The sequence below is a fragment of the Acipenser ruthenus genome, chromosome 13 (genome assembly GCF_902713425.1).
Source record: "Acipenser ruthenus chromosome 13, fAciRut3.2 maternal haplotype, whole genome shotgun sequence".
NCBI classification, from domain to species: domain Eukaryota; kingdom Metazoa; phylum Chordata; class Actinopteri; order Acipenseriformes; family Acipenseridae; genus Acipenser; species Acipenser ruthenus.
The window spans coordinates 8,363,418-8,379,289 of record NC_081201.1 but is presented as its reverse complement, the minus strand read 5'-3'; the positions used below and the strand labels follow the sequence as shown (position 1 = coordinate 8,379,289).

Here is a 15,872-nt window from a genome sequence, read left to right as displayed (position 1 = left end):
CAGGCCCGTTTCTTACAACAACATATAAAACTATATTAAATATGTTAGATGTATATTACATAATAAGTTTCCAAAAAAAACAGTGAAATTCACGTTACTCGTCACGCTGTCATTCTTTCATTAAAGCACTAAACAGGAGCTGAATATTCTGTGTATTACAACAGTGAAAATGTTGGGTTATTCGTCACAAGAAAAAAACAGTACATACGTTTTCCTTTTCTTGTAGAATTTAATTCGTGACACAACCTGTCTCACAAGAACCTGTCAAATTTTCTGCCATTCTGAAAAGTTATAACAAAGCTTTAGTGTGGTGTTACGCAGAGAGATAAACACTAAAGTCATGTGACAGATTTGTACAGTCTTTTTAGACTGATAAACAGAGTCCTGAGCCACTAATCAAGCTTTGGGAGCCTGATCTGGGATTTACGGCCGCGCTGACCACTTCAATACAGAAAAACCACTATGGACCGCTGATGTTGAAGTCCAATCCAATGTTTTTGACTAGTTAATGGCGGTATGGTGTGTACCGCGGTACTGGGCTGAACTGGAAGAGGCCTGGACCCACAGTGCTCCTCTGTCTCCAGCATCTGGGCTGCCACAGCACCGCTGTGATCCCCAACACAATCTCTTCACTGCACTGGGTTAAGAACCAGAGCTTCTCTCCCCAGAGACTGTCTGAGTTCCAGACCAATTCCTCTCCTTCAACCGCCGCGCCTACATTCTTTACTTTTGGCTTTTTTATTTTTCTAGAAACAGTTTTAAATTCTGTATGTTCACCATCAGCAGTAGATATGCTTGGCTCATTATTCATTACTCTTTACAGACGGGGGCGGCTCAGGTCTCACTCTCTGCGGTAGTACTGGCAACTCCACTCCCAGTGCCGTTTCCGAGGTTTCCGAGGCTCCGGTAGCATCCTCATTCTCACCCCTTTCCTCGTTTTTTTTTTTATCTGGGCAATTTCTTCTAAGGTGCTCCTGTTTTCCACATTGGAAACATTTCATTGATTCAGTACTTGCAAACACGATATACTGAAATTCCAGGCCATTTCAATAGAAGAGCCAGGATCATCAAGAAGAATATAAACCTGCCTCCTAAAAGTCAAAATATGTTTCACATCAGGATTTTTACACCCAAGTAAAATTGGTTTGATTGGAGACATTAATTTTCCATACCTTACGAGTTTTTAACATCTCATCTTTGATGAAAGGCGGTACATTTGAAAGAATAACTTTTGTAACAGGACAAGCCAGCGGTAAAACAATTACAAATTTGTATTTTATCGTCAGCCCTTCTTCAACAACTCAGTTCATTAATGGCTCGCTATTTAAGAACACCACAATAGCTTTATTCATTCGTGAAGCCGATTCAATATTATTATAACCAACTTTTCCTCCAACTGCCAATAAACATTCCTCTACTGTTACTAAAGTGTCACTGACACATTTAAAACCATGCCTGCGGGTCTCAGGTTTTATTCAGCAAAGGTCTAAGAGTATAGTCTGGGAGGGGTCATACAGAAGGGTCATCCCCAAGCATTGAGCCAAGCCTAATATAAGCACTGCTTGCCTGTCTGAAGGGTACATGGTTTGAAGGTTGTACAGTTCTGTATCTAATAAAGACTCAAGACTGGATTCTATAAACATCACCACATTCTACCCATGGTGTTTACTGTCCCTGGGTTTGTACAGCAACGACATACAATAGTGTTTTATAAATAGTGCACAAGTAACCCCCAGTCAACATATAATGTACCCTTTTTAACCCACCTACGCATTAGGGACATCAGAGGTAAGTCAGGAATGACTGAAAGTTGGTTGACATAAGAGTAGGACGCGTCAGAATGTTAACATAATATTGTCTTCCACAGTGTAAAGTGTTTCTTGTACCCTTAAAATACTACTACTACAACTACGACTACTACGACTACTAATAATAATAATTTGAAGTGTCTGACTCCAGAACAATGTCACTGTTTCACCATCAGCCATAAAAAAGCTACACATTAAAAGAATAGGGGAAAATAACATAGTGAAGGAAAGTGTATTTTTTTAAAGACATATATTTTGTTAATGGAATTATGTATGTATGGAATGTATAGGAATGTATGTATAAACACTACTACATTACTTTAATTATTTCTTTGTTGGCTTGAACACTGCTTCTCATTAAACTGAACTAAATGAGATTCAGACAATAATTCACAATGACTTACAGACAAAGGGATCTGAGTCACAATGATTTACTTGATGGTGTGCGCTGACTGGGACGCTTTTTCTGTTTAAATATAAACACACAGCACATCTCTTATCAATACTATTGATTGCAGTCAATCACAAGTACAGCTTCTCATCCTTGATACCCTGGAGAACTGCAGCTGCTTCGCCAGCTTTCCGATTATTCTTTTGCATCTTCTGCAACATTAACACAAATGTGAAAACATTATTGTTTCTACTTTACTTCATCTAACTTTGGTTTAACTCTTGACCCTGTGGTCAACATATTGACAGTCTGCTAAGCACAGCTGCCAGGTGTGTTCGAAAAACAGCAGACAATTAACACTTGGTAAGCAGAAGGGACTGCAGACTCCGAAAAAAGAAATACAATGTGACAGAGAAAGAATGAATCTTGGTTATAAATCTCCCTCCCGACCTGTGAGGGCACTGTGTAAAGGCAACAGTGTGCCCCAGACTGGATGGTCTGACAATTCATTCCAGAGAAAGGTGGAAGTCGGCCATCTAGAAAAGGGGCGGAACCACAGTACACCAAGTCATCACCCCAGACAGGAGGCGATGTGGCAATCGTGGATTGGAGGAAAAGCGACTGCACTTGCTAACCAAGGGGGTGGGACTGAAGGTACAAAAGGGGATGTGGCTGAGCGAACTGCTCCTTTGTTATGGTTGCGAGAGAACCTCTGAAGGACTGTGATATAACCATGTTTAGTGTTTATTTGTTTTGTCGTACTAATTGTAAACGTTTTTTTCTTGTCAGACGGCTAACACATACCGGGAGCTGTCGCTAAAGGCCAGCAGCAACCCGGACAGCACTGCACTGTCCACTAATACGTTGTATTTCACCACAATTGTTAGCCCTCACTCTGGGCTTGTGCCTTCAATTATTCAGTCTGGTGCCAGGGGCCTAGCATAATATGTGTATGGGGTATGAACGATTCCAAACAGGTCTGACTGGGAACAATCAAATCCAGATAACAAGCCATTTCCATCCTCCCAGCTGATTTCCCATTTAATTGGAATTGGAGGCTTAGAAATATACTCCATGGATTGCACCCCTCATGTTTTCTTCTTGTCTCCCTTTGTTCAATATATTTGAACACTTTTTGGACAATAATATACCTGGCCATTTTATTACAAGATCTAAAATGTGTGTAGTCTATCTGAAACCAATACTGTATTCACATATCTTTCTTGCCTTTCATACTACAAACTGGTAAATAATTATAGATTTAATGACACATTACACATTAGTATGGCAGTAAAGAGCTGATTAATGTATTTTTAAGATTTTTCAGATGGTTTCTGAGGGTATTTCATACATACTCAAACCACATTCCAGAGAATAAAATAGAATCAAAAACGTCCCTCACTAGATTAGATTAATGCAGAAATCATTCTGAAGTTATATAGAAAAAAATTAATCCAGATAAAATGATACCCTTGTAGGAAGCTGGAATAGTGCGGGTGGAATACTGGTGTGTGAAACTGATTGTGTCTAAGCTTGCCTGCAGTATCACACTGCTGTTGGCAGGCTGTGGGCTCATATTCCCCTGGGGCTGCTGTGGTATTTTTTAGAATAATCAATATAATGCATCATTCCTGTAGGATCGCCATTCAAATGAAGACACTTTTAGACAAGTCTAAGGAAACTTCAGTTAGTATGGTGCCATCGGGCTGCTATGCATACCACCTCCTCAATAAAATAACAGCGCATTATCGTTTTTCTCCCCGACAAACATCAACAAAAATAAAATAAATAACAATAATAATAACTGGCAACATGAAAAACATTTGTTTTCCAACGACTTGCATGTTTTAATCTCTTATTCTTTACCTTTTGAAGTAAAATGGAGGGCCATAATGTGGTCATCTTTTATATAGGAAACTGGAAGATCTAAGAAAGGACAGTAATGCATATTAGGTAATATTCACTGGAATTATTTTGTTTGCTCATGATGTGCGTATTGGGTGGGTGGGGGGGTGGGGGGTGGGGGGAGGTAAAACTATTAAATTAATATGGACATCTAAATTCCTTTTTCTCTAAAATGTTGAAACTCGCTCGCACCGTCTATTGTTTTCGCAAAAATTACTGCGCAACAAGCATGCAAGTTAAGTAATGAAAGCAATTTGGTATGACAGCGGGGCAGAACAAAAAATGAAGGGGGGGGGGGGGGGCAGAACAAAAAATTGAGGGGGCTACACCCCACTTTGTGTGGGCATGCATAAAATACATTGAAATAATTCAGTGTCAGAAGTGGACCCGGGTGAACAGCAAGCATTTAAACAGCAACCTTAAGGGAAGATATAAGCTACAGGAGAGGAGTCATTATCTGAAGAAGTGAAATAATAATAATAGTAAACTGAACAAAAAATATTCAACGTTAGGTTATGGAGTGTACCGACGTGAATGGGAATGAGTGTGCATACTGAGTATGTGACTAAACTAAAGTTTATTGATTGAAGGCAGCTTACATACAGAGTGTTGTAAACAAGGAAGGAGAAGGGTTATTACCAGATAAAGTGTAGTGAACATTTGTTCCTGTATTATGGCGTGTTGTCAATAAATATCGCTTGTTAGGGGACACAAATACCCTGTAGATAGCGACGACCTTTCAACCGTGAGGATATGCAACTAGCATTTGTAATGAAGGACAGCTACTTTTACAAAAACCTGCCTCCTTCTTCCTGAAAGAAAACATAAAAAAAAAAAAAATTAAAAGCATGGCCCCAGGACTGAATTTATTGCTGCTGTGCACTAAGTTCTGTGCAGCTGGGTGTCTTTTTAGATTGGTGCAGTTTGTGTCATTTACAATGTCTTTGATGATCTCAGACAATAATCCACAGAGGAAATGGCGTTGTGATTTGCCACTAGAAACGCTAGTTTTAAATGGTCATTTTGTTTTATTAACTGTGAACAAGCAGCTTTCTAATACATTAAATATTTCCTTTTTAGGGGTTAGTAAATATAACTTGAATAATCTTATTATATTTAGGATTGTTGTTTTTCTGTGTTTTTCCCTGACATTTTCTTTCCTTTTAAGAGTTCAGTTGATCCCTGCTAGCCATTTAGCAGTAAAATTGGTTTAATGTACGTGTTTTGGTGCATGCAGAACAAAGAAACTGCATGCAAACGAGGGTGCAACATTTCAATAAGCCATTAATCTATAATTTAAAAAAGAATAAATGCAGGACACACTTTACTACAATCACTATTCGTAATTGCATTAACATTAATACAGACTAGTCATTTATTAAAATGTTGTGCGCTCGTTTTAGCATTATTCATTCTGTGTTTAATGAGAAAGTAAAGGTGGACGATTTAAAAGCCTATTTAGTTGTTTTACATTAAAACCCCATGAATTTGATTTTTCTGCAAAATGTAATTAAAAACTGCCACATTTTGCAGAAAAAACGCCCAGTTGGCAGTACTGGAGCTGACATCCGACAGGCCAGACGGAAGGCTGTCGCGGGCTAGATTTGGCCCGTGGGCCACCAATTCAAGAACGTTGCTTTAAGGTAAAAGGGACTGTGACAGGGCAGCGTCACAGCCCAGGCTGTTACCGGCAGGAAAGAGACCCACAGATAGAAAGATGCAGTTTAAGCAATGGTACACACATTTATTAACAAAAAGCAAACATAAAAACAGGAACAAAATAAACTGGCCTGAGGGCCAAAATGAAAGGTTCAAACAAACGAATAGATCACTTGTAGGCTGGGCTAGCCTTCACTACAGATACAAAAATCACAGCACAAACACTCACTCACAAACTCCTCCACCAGGCAAAGGATTTCTCCTTCCTTGTATACATGTGGCCACTCTCCAATTAGCACCAATTACTTATTTGTGGAATGACCACACCTGTGATTGCTGGTAGAGATAGATTTAACCACATCCCTGCCAACCTTACATTCCAACTCACACACTACTTACAGCAGCAAGGCTTCTGCCCTGCCACAGGGATATATGTGTACCACAAAAAAAATGATGCTAACTTTCATATTTTTGCAATGAAGTGCAATGAAGAAACTGTCTGAACAACCGCTCAATTCCTTGTGAACCTTAACGGGATAAGTGCACCTGTTTATTGCAACAATTTCCAGGGCTTAAAAGGGGCTTGAAAAACATACATTATCCATGCATATAAATAATGCATATCTTTTATACAGTAAGATCTAAAGTAAGAAATACAAGTCAGGTAAAGGCCAAGAATCAGGATGGAACGTCAGAAGAGAAGCTGGTCCTGATCTCAAAGGGCAACGCGCAATGACGTGATGGAAGGTAACCTAACTTCAAAAAGCAGTGAGGAACATGCAGAAGACAAGGTCATTAAGGACAAGAGGCATCTACATCCTCACAAAAGATAAAACGTTGAGTGCTGCTCAGTATGCTGTTGGATCTCGTTTTCCAGGACTACAAAAATAACGTTCATGATAAAACAGAATTTATTTTCCGATAGGAGAAGAGGCAGTGGTGTTGGTACCATGTGGTGTTAGTAAGATGTTCTATGAATGGAGAAAAAAAAAGCCAATTTCAGGATATTAGGGAAACCTGAATATGTTTTATACAGTATATGCCTAAAGGAGATGTTTTTATTTAGAGATGGATACAATTCATAATTAATTTTCTGACTCACAGTTAGCGAATGAGTGGTACTAGTATATTCAATGGGCATGTTGCGATTTGAAACTTGATATTTAAAGATTATATTATATTTAAAGACCACAGTTTAAAGTAGAAACATTGATATCCTTTTTTAATGTACACACATGCAAATACAGGGGGTAAGGCGGTACTGGGGCTGCCCATCAATGGGCCTGTACATTTCAGTAACAACTAATGAATAGTTCCACTTTTAAATATAAATTAGAGCACCTTTATTTAAAAGGTTCATCACTATTCGTAAGTGAAACTGTTGAAATCATTCCTAGGGATTGGAAGGGGGTACAAAATGACCCTGTTGTACCATTATAAATGCCTAAACAATGATATATCTACAGTGGATATAAAGTAATAAATACAGTACACCCTTGCTATAACGAACCTGTTGGGGTCCAAGCCTTTTGTTTGTTATATTGAAGGGTTTGTTATAGCAAAAGGACATGTACCTGTCCGCCTATCCGTATGCAGTATTATGCCTTTGCTTTATCCTATTTGTTAAAGAATTAAAACGCTGTACAAAAAGTAAAAATCCCAAATTGAAGCTTATCTTTTATTCTTTAATCAATTTTGCTTAGCCGCATGGTTGTTGAACAAGCCAAAAAACAGACAACCTATATTCACGACAGAGATATGTCTGCGATATACTTTTTCAAACGATCAATATAGTTTCCAGCTTTGTTACAACATAAAATAATTTTCATTTTAGAGGCACAGTTACACAGTGTGCGCGTTTTATTAAGACAAAAGAGTTGACTTCACTGCGGAGGTGGTATCCAGTGCGTACAGACCGGGATGTTGACAGTGTGTGTTTATAGTATGTTTTTTATGTGTTTTTTTATTTGGGGTCCAGGGGCCAGGTTCGTTATAATGAAGGCCGTTATAGCGAGGGTGTACTGTATATGCATACTGAAATGTTATCACATAAACTTGCATTGTTATATTATGCTCTTTACCCTGTAATTTACACTAATGCTTATATCAATGGAAATACTCTCTTAATATACTTTTTTTTTTGTTTGCAAATACACTTGAGACAAAAAACTATGTCCGATCGATGGAGAAGAAAGTGACAGCCCTAAAAACTTACTTCATCCATATAATTAAAATCAATAGGATACTAATGACTTAACCATGATTAAACGGGAATAAGGGAGAACAATTGAACTGAATTAAATTAAAAAACAATATCTTGTTCAGCCTTTTGAAACAAACCTGTTGTGCATACATTACCAAGAGGGCAAGGCAAACAACTGCACATATTCTATGAATACAAATTGTATATATATATATATATATATATATATATATATATATATATATATATATATATATATATATAGTGAACTGGGCATGTCCCATATTCAAAAGCTCACTGTGTTCCATCAACATATTAATGATAATATGCCTAAGAAAGCTTTAATTAATAATATGAAAATGAAGACAAAGGCCAGGCAAACAGAACATCTTCCCCTTGATATACCAAACATAACATACATGAGAACTCAAGGACTGGAGACAGACCGGAGAACCACCCTTTTTGATCATTTTAAAAAGTCTAGACCACTAAAATCCAACAGATGAGAACTTTATTTCCCTGCTGATAGGAATCAGCTTCACACTGAGGAACAACTGTGCCTCCCACATTCAGAACGTGCTGCAATTAAAGGGGCTACTTCACAATGCTGCTGTCTTCACCATGTGCACCAAACCATTCAGCAAATACAATAAAGGTTGGCTGAGGCAGGTGATGCATTTCATCCTCGCTACAAGGATAATGGGCCTTTCGGGTATAGCAGTATATCCAAGGGGATATACATTTTTTGTGAAATGTACCAGTATACCCAAATACTAAAACAAAAAGAATGGGCATACAATGCTAGATCCAAAAGTGCACTGAAAAAGCAGATTTTGACCTGAATGTTCATACAGTTTGTTTGAAAATATACTAATAGATACAATGGAATATCCTTGCTAGCAATAGTTTTATATTGTGTCAAGATTTAGTGCATTAATATTGTGAGCTTTCATCCCAGCGATAGTTTATTAGGAGAACATGCTTGAAAACATTATTTTATGGCTTCAGAAAAGACTAGGGAATTGCGTAAAATAGTACATGGAAAGTGAGAAGTGTAGGCCTATATATAATCTCTATAGGAGAGTGGTTTTGTAATTATGATGCCTTTAATAATAATTCCAAACATAATTAATGAATAATCCTGTATAAAACAATGAATACAATAGATGGTGCAATGTTCTTCACAAATTCATTTTTACATGTATATATTACATTTTAATCAATACTGCAGACAATGTCTATGATACAGGTGCACATTGCGCCATCTGTAACATCCATCAGATTTATATGAAACTCAAATTATTACGTGTAAATGATGTCAGTGCGAATAATATCAAAAGTAAGCTAAAACCTCCCACAAGTACAGTAGTATTTCTTTTGTATCTGAGTTGGTTGTTCACAGAGAAAAAAAATATAACAAAAAATGGAGAGAGAGAGAGAGAGAGAGAGAGAGAGAGAGAGAGAGAGAGAGAGAGAGAGAGAGCACTGTTGAGAGCTTCTAACATGCTGTGTTCAACACCGAGACCCCCAAAAGCCCTTTCCCCCAGCAACCTGTCCCATTTCACTGAGGCAACCTCATGATCTCTGTATCCTGAGGGTCAATAGACAAGCGCAGTGGTGTGTCTGGCTGCCTTGCAGTGTGAGCTCAATTAACAGCAGAACAATGGCACTGCTTTATGCTTCCATCAGCACAACTGCCAATGTTTCAACCTGGGCCTTCTAATCCCCTCTGGCTGCCCTGGCATTTGAACAGCCACAGGAAAGGCTGTGCAATGCGGCCAAAAGAAACTTATTTGGGCTTGAACATTTATTGTTGGAATAGTCTGTCAATATCTTCACTGCTAACCATGTCCTCGCTAGAGCAGCTCAGGATAAAAGCTGAAGTACTGATAGTCAAGGGAGGCTGCACCTCCATTTGTCTTCATTTCTCTTTCCTAGGTTACAAAGATCCTGATTAATATATAAAGGCAGAGCAGTATCCCTGTACAAACCATGTTTTCCTTTCTTTCTACACAAAATTCTAACCGAGAAAGCAACCACTGTTACAAAACAAATCTATATTCATTCTGTAACTTTATTATTAATGTTGTTTTTTTGTGGATTACAATACAGAGAGCGGAGGTTAAAAGAGTGATAAGCAAGGCTTCAAAAGTAATGTTCTTACTTCCTATAAACAAGTAAAACCAATGCCAGTGACTCTAATTGCCATTGGAACAAAGGGCAGAACACTTTTCAGCCAGACAGCATCCTACAGGACCTGTACTTTCAGCAATTAGATTTGAATTGACATTTAGCAAACTGTTAATTGATGGACAGCAGTAACTTACTAGTTGAGTAGGATAAAAGTATAATGCATACAGCAGATTATCTATTTACTGTCAGTACAAATCAGTGCCAATGATTGAATGTTGACAATGTTATGGCAAGTGAGACAAGTCTGCAAGGTGTTTCAATTGTACTGGAGGGATTCAAAATTGCAATCAAATGTGTTGCCCAGGATGGTTTACACCAACCGATCACCCACTCAGCTCTATATAGATGGCTGTCAGATTGGCTACCATTATGTGCAAAACTGATAAGCAACAGGGAGATGCAGCTTTTCTATGTAACACAATATATACAAGGGATTCAATTTGCATAAGAAATAATCTGCCGCTCATGTAGTTTGTCACTAAAGATAACAGGTCTTCATTATCCAACCCTTGTTTGGTGTGTGTGATCAGGCACATTGCTCTGCAGATGAGACAGCATGCCGTGGCTCTGCTAAATCAACAATTTTAGCTTGGGATCCCACAGAGAGCATTGTATCGGCCTGGCGCTCCCGTGGGATTGGATGATAAAAATATTAAGGGGCTGTTTCACTTCACCTTGCAACAGGCCAGGCTCGGGACCAGGCTCTGTGCTCTGGTACCTCCTGGGTGTAGTGGCAGAGGTGGGATTTGAACCGGTGACCTTCTGGTTACAAGCCCTGGACTTTAACCACTGGACCTTAATGCTGGTGTGTTCAGTGCAACAAGGTAGGCTATGATTACCATTCCATTGAAGCCATAGGGCTTGGATGCTGGATGCAGGTCGCTGACAGGAATTGTGCTCTGAACATGTCCTTTAAGAACCTTTTTTTTATTTTATTTTATATTGGCAGTGTTAATTATTAATTGAAGCTGATATCACTATTTGTTGCACATCAGCACCCCCCACAGTCTACTACGAGCCATTGCAACTCTGAACACCCAAAATGTGACTTGCATCTGACATTCTGGTTTCAAGGGTAGCATTATTAAAATCAATTATTATTATCACTCTTGATTTACCTTGTTTAATTCTCATTAAACCAGGGGTCTTAACACACAACAGCCCACCTCCCCCCACCTGGCAGGGAGGAAGGACAAGTCCAGCTGTTACCCAGCCATTCATTTTATCTATATAATTTACCAGATTTCAATCAGCAATAAAGAATACCTCCTCACAAATCAGGCAGGCCACAGCCACTCTCATCTCCATAATGACACAATTTCAAGTTCAAGCCTCATTTTCATTAATGTTTCTCGCCATACATTTTTTAAGCATATGATAAAGAATTTCTGAAGCGGCATAAAACTAACATGAAGGGAGATCATTTGCATGTGACCCTAATTAGAAATTCCATATTAGTGCGCCATTTCTGCTTATGCATATCCAATAACGCCAGACCTAATATCCCGTGTACGTTTCCCATTAATTTAATCACTTCTTTAACAATGCTAGCGATTCTTTCTTTGATTTAATAAGTCAATAGACTATTGTAACACAACAGCGAATTGTATGTCACAAATTAGCTTTGAGGATAGGGAGCAGCTTCCCTGCACAATACTTTAATAATGATACTATATTATAAAAAAGGGGACCAGAGGGGTGAAGAGGGGGGGTGGTGGTGGTGGTGGTGGTAGTGTTGGATTGCTGACTCCAGCTCTTTTCTGAGGTTGGATAATAAAAATGCTACTTCAGGACTCAGAAGGTTAAGTTCTAATGTGTATTTTGAATTCAGTGTGCTAAAATAATTGCCTCATAAAGCAATGCATTGACTGGCCTGCTAATGGCTAGATAGTGCAAAACTCAGCAAAGAGTGCCAAGCTTACTGGAAAAAATGCTGCACCTCTACTTTTGTTACTTGCAAAGACATTAACTTTTTTTTTTTTTAAGTAAAAAAAAAATAGATAAATTGACAAATAAAAACTTTGCAAAATATATATATACTGATGCACAATGTCTAAGTTTTACATCAATAGCTCATTGGGCACATACATAATGTTATTTACATTTTAAATAGTGAGCAGATAGGTTTGTTGATTGTTTGAGTAGTACTGTTCCTTGGGATAACAAAATAATGAGCTCAAGTCATGTGATTTCATAAAAACACCAGGTGCTCAGTGTTTGGTATTTGACTTGAGTTAAAATTGCCAAAATGAGTTGATTAAGAATCTATATAAATAGCCATTTGAAAATACATGATTTTAATTAACGCAAGAACAGCAAAAGATATGACCATGCCCCTCTTGAGTAACGAAGATCGCCTAGTTGCTATCGGCATGATTGAAGGTGGCCTGTCTGAGAGAAGTTGCCCAGAGAATGAGATGTTCTGCTTCAACAATCAGCAGACTAGTCCAGAGAAACCAGGAAACCGGTTCTGTGAGGGACAGGCCACGTACCGGAAGGCAGAGGGTCACCACACCGGCCCACAACGTCGTGGTGAGCGTTGTGCTGACTGTTGCATTGTTCAAACGAACCGGTGGAAGTGTGATGATGTGGGGAGAATCTCCTTTAACACAAGAACGCCTTTGGTGCAGATTGAAGGAAACCTTACTGCTCAGCGATACACTGATGAAGTCTTTGAGGCTACAGTTTTTCCGTTCCTGCAAGCCAAACCAAACCTGCTAGGATTACAATTGCACGACTTCAAGAAAACAATGTCAAGGTCTTGCTGTGAACAGCTTTTTCGCCTGACCTGAGTCCAAAAGAACATCTGCGGGACCAAATCATCAGTGCCATCCAATGGAGACAACCGCGAACAGCCAACCATCGCCACAGGAAGAGTGGTGGAACATCCCACAGCAGTCTATCCAGATGCTGATCAGGTCTATGCATCAAAGCTGCCAGGATTGTATTAATGCTCAGGGAGGTCATACCCGATACTAACTTTGTAATGTTTTCATTTTGAGTCACGTTTCACACTGAAAACTTATTATGATTCTTTGATCTGTATTTTTGTATGTGATTTTGTTTGATATCTAGGTTTAAAATATTTGAGTAAATCCATTAGACCTGAGTGTTGCGTTTCTTGTGTGTATCAGTATATATTGTTATCAATACTGTATTCAAACTTCTCGACCTGACTATTAGCAAACTGGGGGCACCAACCTAGCAATTTAATCACCATTTGCAATAGAACAGGGAATGTAAAACATTGTGGAAATGATTTATATGACATAAATAAAATATTATACAAAGGTGGATTTATTTAATTGCCCTGCTGGTGCTGTTTAATCACTAAGATACTGTACCAAGAAGATTAATAACAGGCTCATGTGGGACTGCTGTACAATTGTTTTGCAGTGGTGTACAGTAATTATAGGACATAAATTGGATGGGCTGTCCCAACTTTCATAACTACGGCTTGTGTCAATCTGTGCCACTTGTAAAAATTCAACACATAGAATTTCAAAAGCGCAATTGAACACTAGCATGGTGAAAACAGTTTTTCCAGAAAACTTTTTTTTTCCTGCACCTGAACTGTTCATTTCTAAACCGTGGTTATTATTATTATTATTATTATTATTATTATTATTATTATTATTATTAAACATGCCTTCCAGATTTCCAGAGTTTTTATTTTTTTATTTTCTTCAATTCGCCGATGCTGTAGCAACTCTGAAGCCATTAAAATTACAGTATGTAAAAACACAATCATAATTTAAAAATGAAACATCGGTGTATTTATTGCAGATCATAACAACTTGTTGTTTTCTTTCTACTGCCATCTAATCAAAACAGCATTTCGGCCACAGAAACACAATTATTATTTAATATGAAGACTTGCTTTTTTTCTTAAAGTTTAAACAATGATAACAAATAAAACCACCTTTTAGAAAGGGGCTTTGGTATGCTTGAAAACAAATGAGTAGAAATTACACATGCAGCAAATCAATCAATTAACTAATTTAAAGTCAGTCAAAAGTGCAAAATGGGGTTTCTTTGGAGGAGAAATAACCATTGGCATCTATGTATGCAATGCATGCATTAGAATATATTTTATTCCACAACATTTTTAAGAATATGATAGAATTGTAAACTTGGTTGCTTTTCTGCAATACGTCAGGAGCAAGCGCATACATGCTCTGTGTGTTATTATTTCATGTCGCTTCTTTTTGTTTTGGCTGCTCAGTCAAGCGCTGGGAGGCTGAAACGGGAGTTGACCGCTTAGAGCCTGGAGGAAGGGCTGCCCTCAGCCACAGATTCCCTGAGGTTTCTCCCTAGAAAATTGAAAATATGTGAGTAGGGGTTTTTCTTTACCTGAGTGCTGAGCGGTTCGTATTTAGTTCTGTGGGGTGTGTGGTTGGGTTGGACAGGCTGGGCAAGCTACTGACCTCTGGAGGACAAAGGCCAGCCCTGCAGGTGTCCACTTGGACGTCTGGCCAGTAAGGTTCACTAATGTATAACGCCAGAGAAATGTTAAAGCCATCCAGATAGTTTGCTTTCCTTATGATTAATAAATGTAATGAAAACACATAGATGAAGACCTATTGTATACAAGTCAAGCCTGTATTTCAGGACATACCCTAATAAATGTAGGATCCAAGCAAGACCCTCCCCAATATATTTCAAGATGAAGGCAATAAAGTAGTCCCCTCCATCTATACTTCTGAGGTAAAAGGAGGGATGTGGATGTTCGAAGATAATTAATGTACCGTAGAAGTGTGGGAGCAGACAATTAAAAATGATCAGTTTAAGATAACTAGGCCATTAAGAGAGCCAATGGGTATCTTGATCAGGTGAAGGGAGCAGAAAAGGTCTGTTGAAAATTGTATAATTAATATATTTCATGTATAAGCCCACACAGACCTATACTAAGCCAAGAGCTAAGCTTTTGGCTTGTTTTTGAGGAAGAATTCCATAGCAATATAAGGTGGGTAAACATTAAACAGGTTGCTGATTCCCTAGACATGGACAAGATCAGGGCAGCAGTTGTTGCTGGGAAGTAGTGGCTGGGTCCTCCTAGAAGTATCTGGATATTGTAAAGGAGGAGGGTTTCAATGCTGGAACCTCGGGATGAGAGGGATCTTACAAGATCAAGAGTCAAAAGATATCATTAGGATTTGTAAAAAGATTCCTGTACAATGTCAACTGCATCATGCTAAAACATTTTAACATAGCAAAAAGATCAATATATGTTTGCTGTATAATTATATATAAATTATAAATAAATAGTGTTCCTGCATACAATAATTGTATCACACACCGAAAACAACAATGTTGTTTTCTGTATTTACGACCATCTGAAGCATGATCTTAACAATCAGTAAACCCCAGACTATTACTTCAACAAGTGAATGAGAAAAGACCCTTGAATAAGCTGCCATAAAAATTCACTCCCTAACATGCTGAATATCGATATTCTGTTTCCTTTCGTGTGTTTCTTTGTATTGTTGAAGCCTCTCTGTATTTGACTGCTCCCCTGGGCTGGGTTGCACCAGCTATGCGTACGTTCATTCCTAAATTAGAACGTAAAGTCTTTACTAAGTCCTTAGTTGTTACTAGTTTATAACTAAGCGCTCTCTTATTTCAGTTGCACCACACGTATTTAAGACAATACTTTGTTAGTTTATCACCAAGAGCGGTTCATACTAAGTCAGTGATATTATCGCTGCTCGGT

The 15,872-nt window shown here is 38.3% G+C and overlaps 1 protein-coding gene across 24 annotated transcripts in view; it reads right to left on the bottom strand.

Annotated features, from left to right (window-relative positions):
- LOC117418161 (RNA binding protein fox-1 homolog 1) overlaps window positions 1-15,872 on the bottom strand; it is a 790,080-nt gene that overhangs the window by 278,929 nt on the left and 495,279 nt on the right. The window lies entirely within an intron of this gene.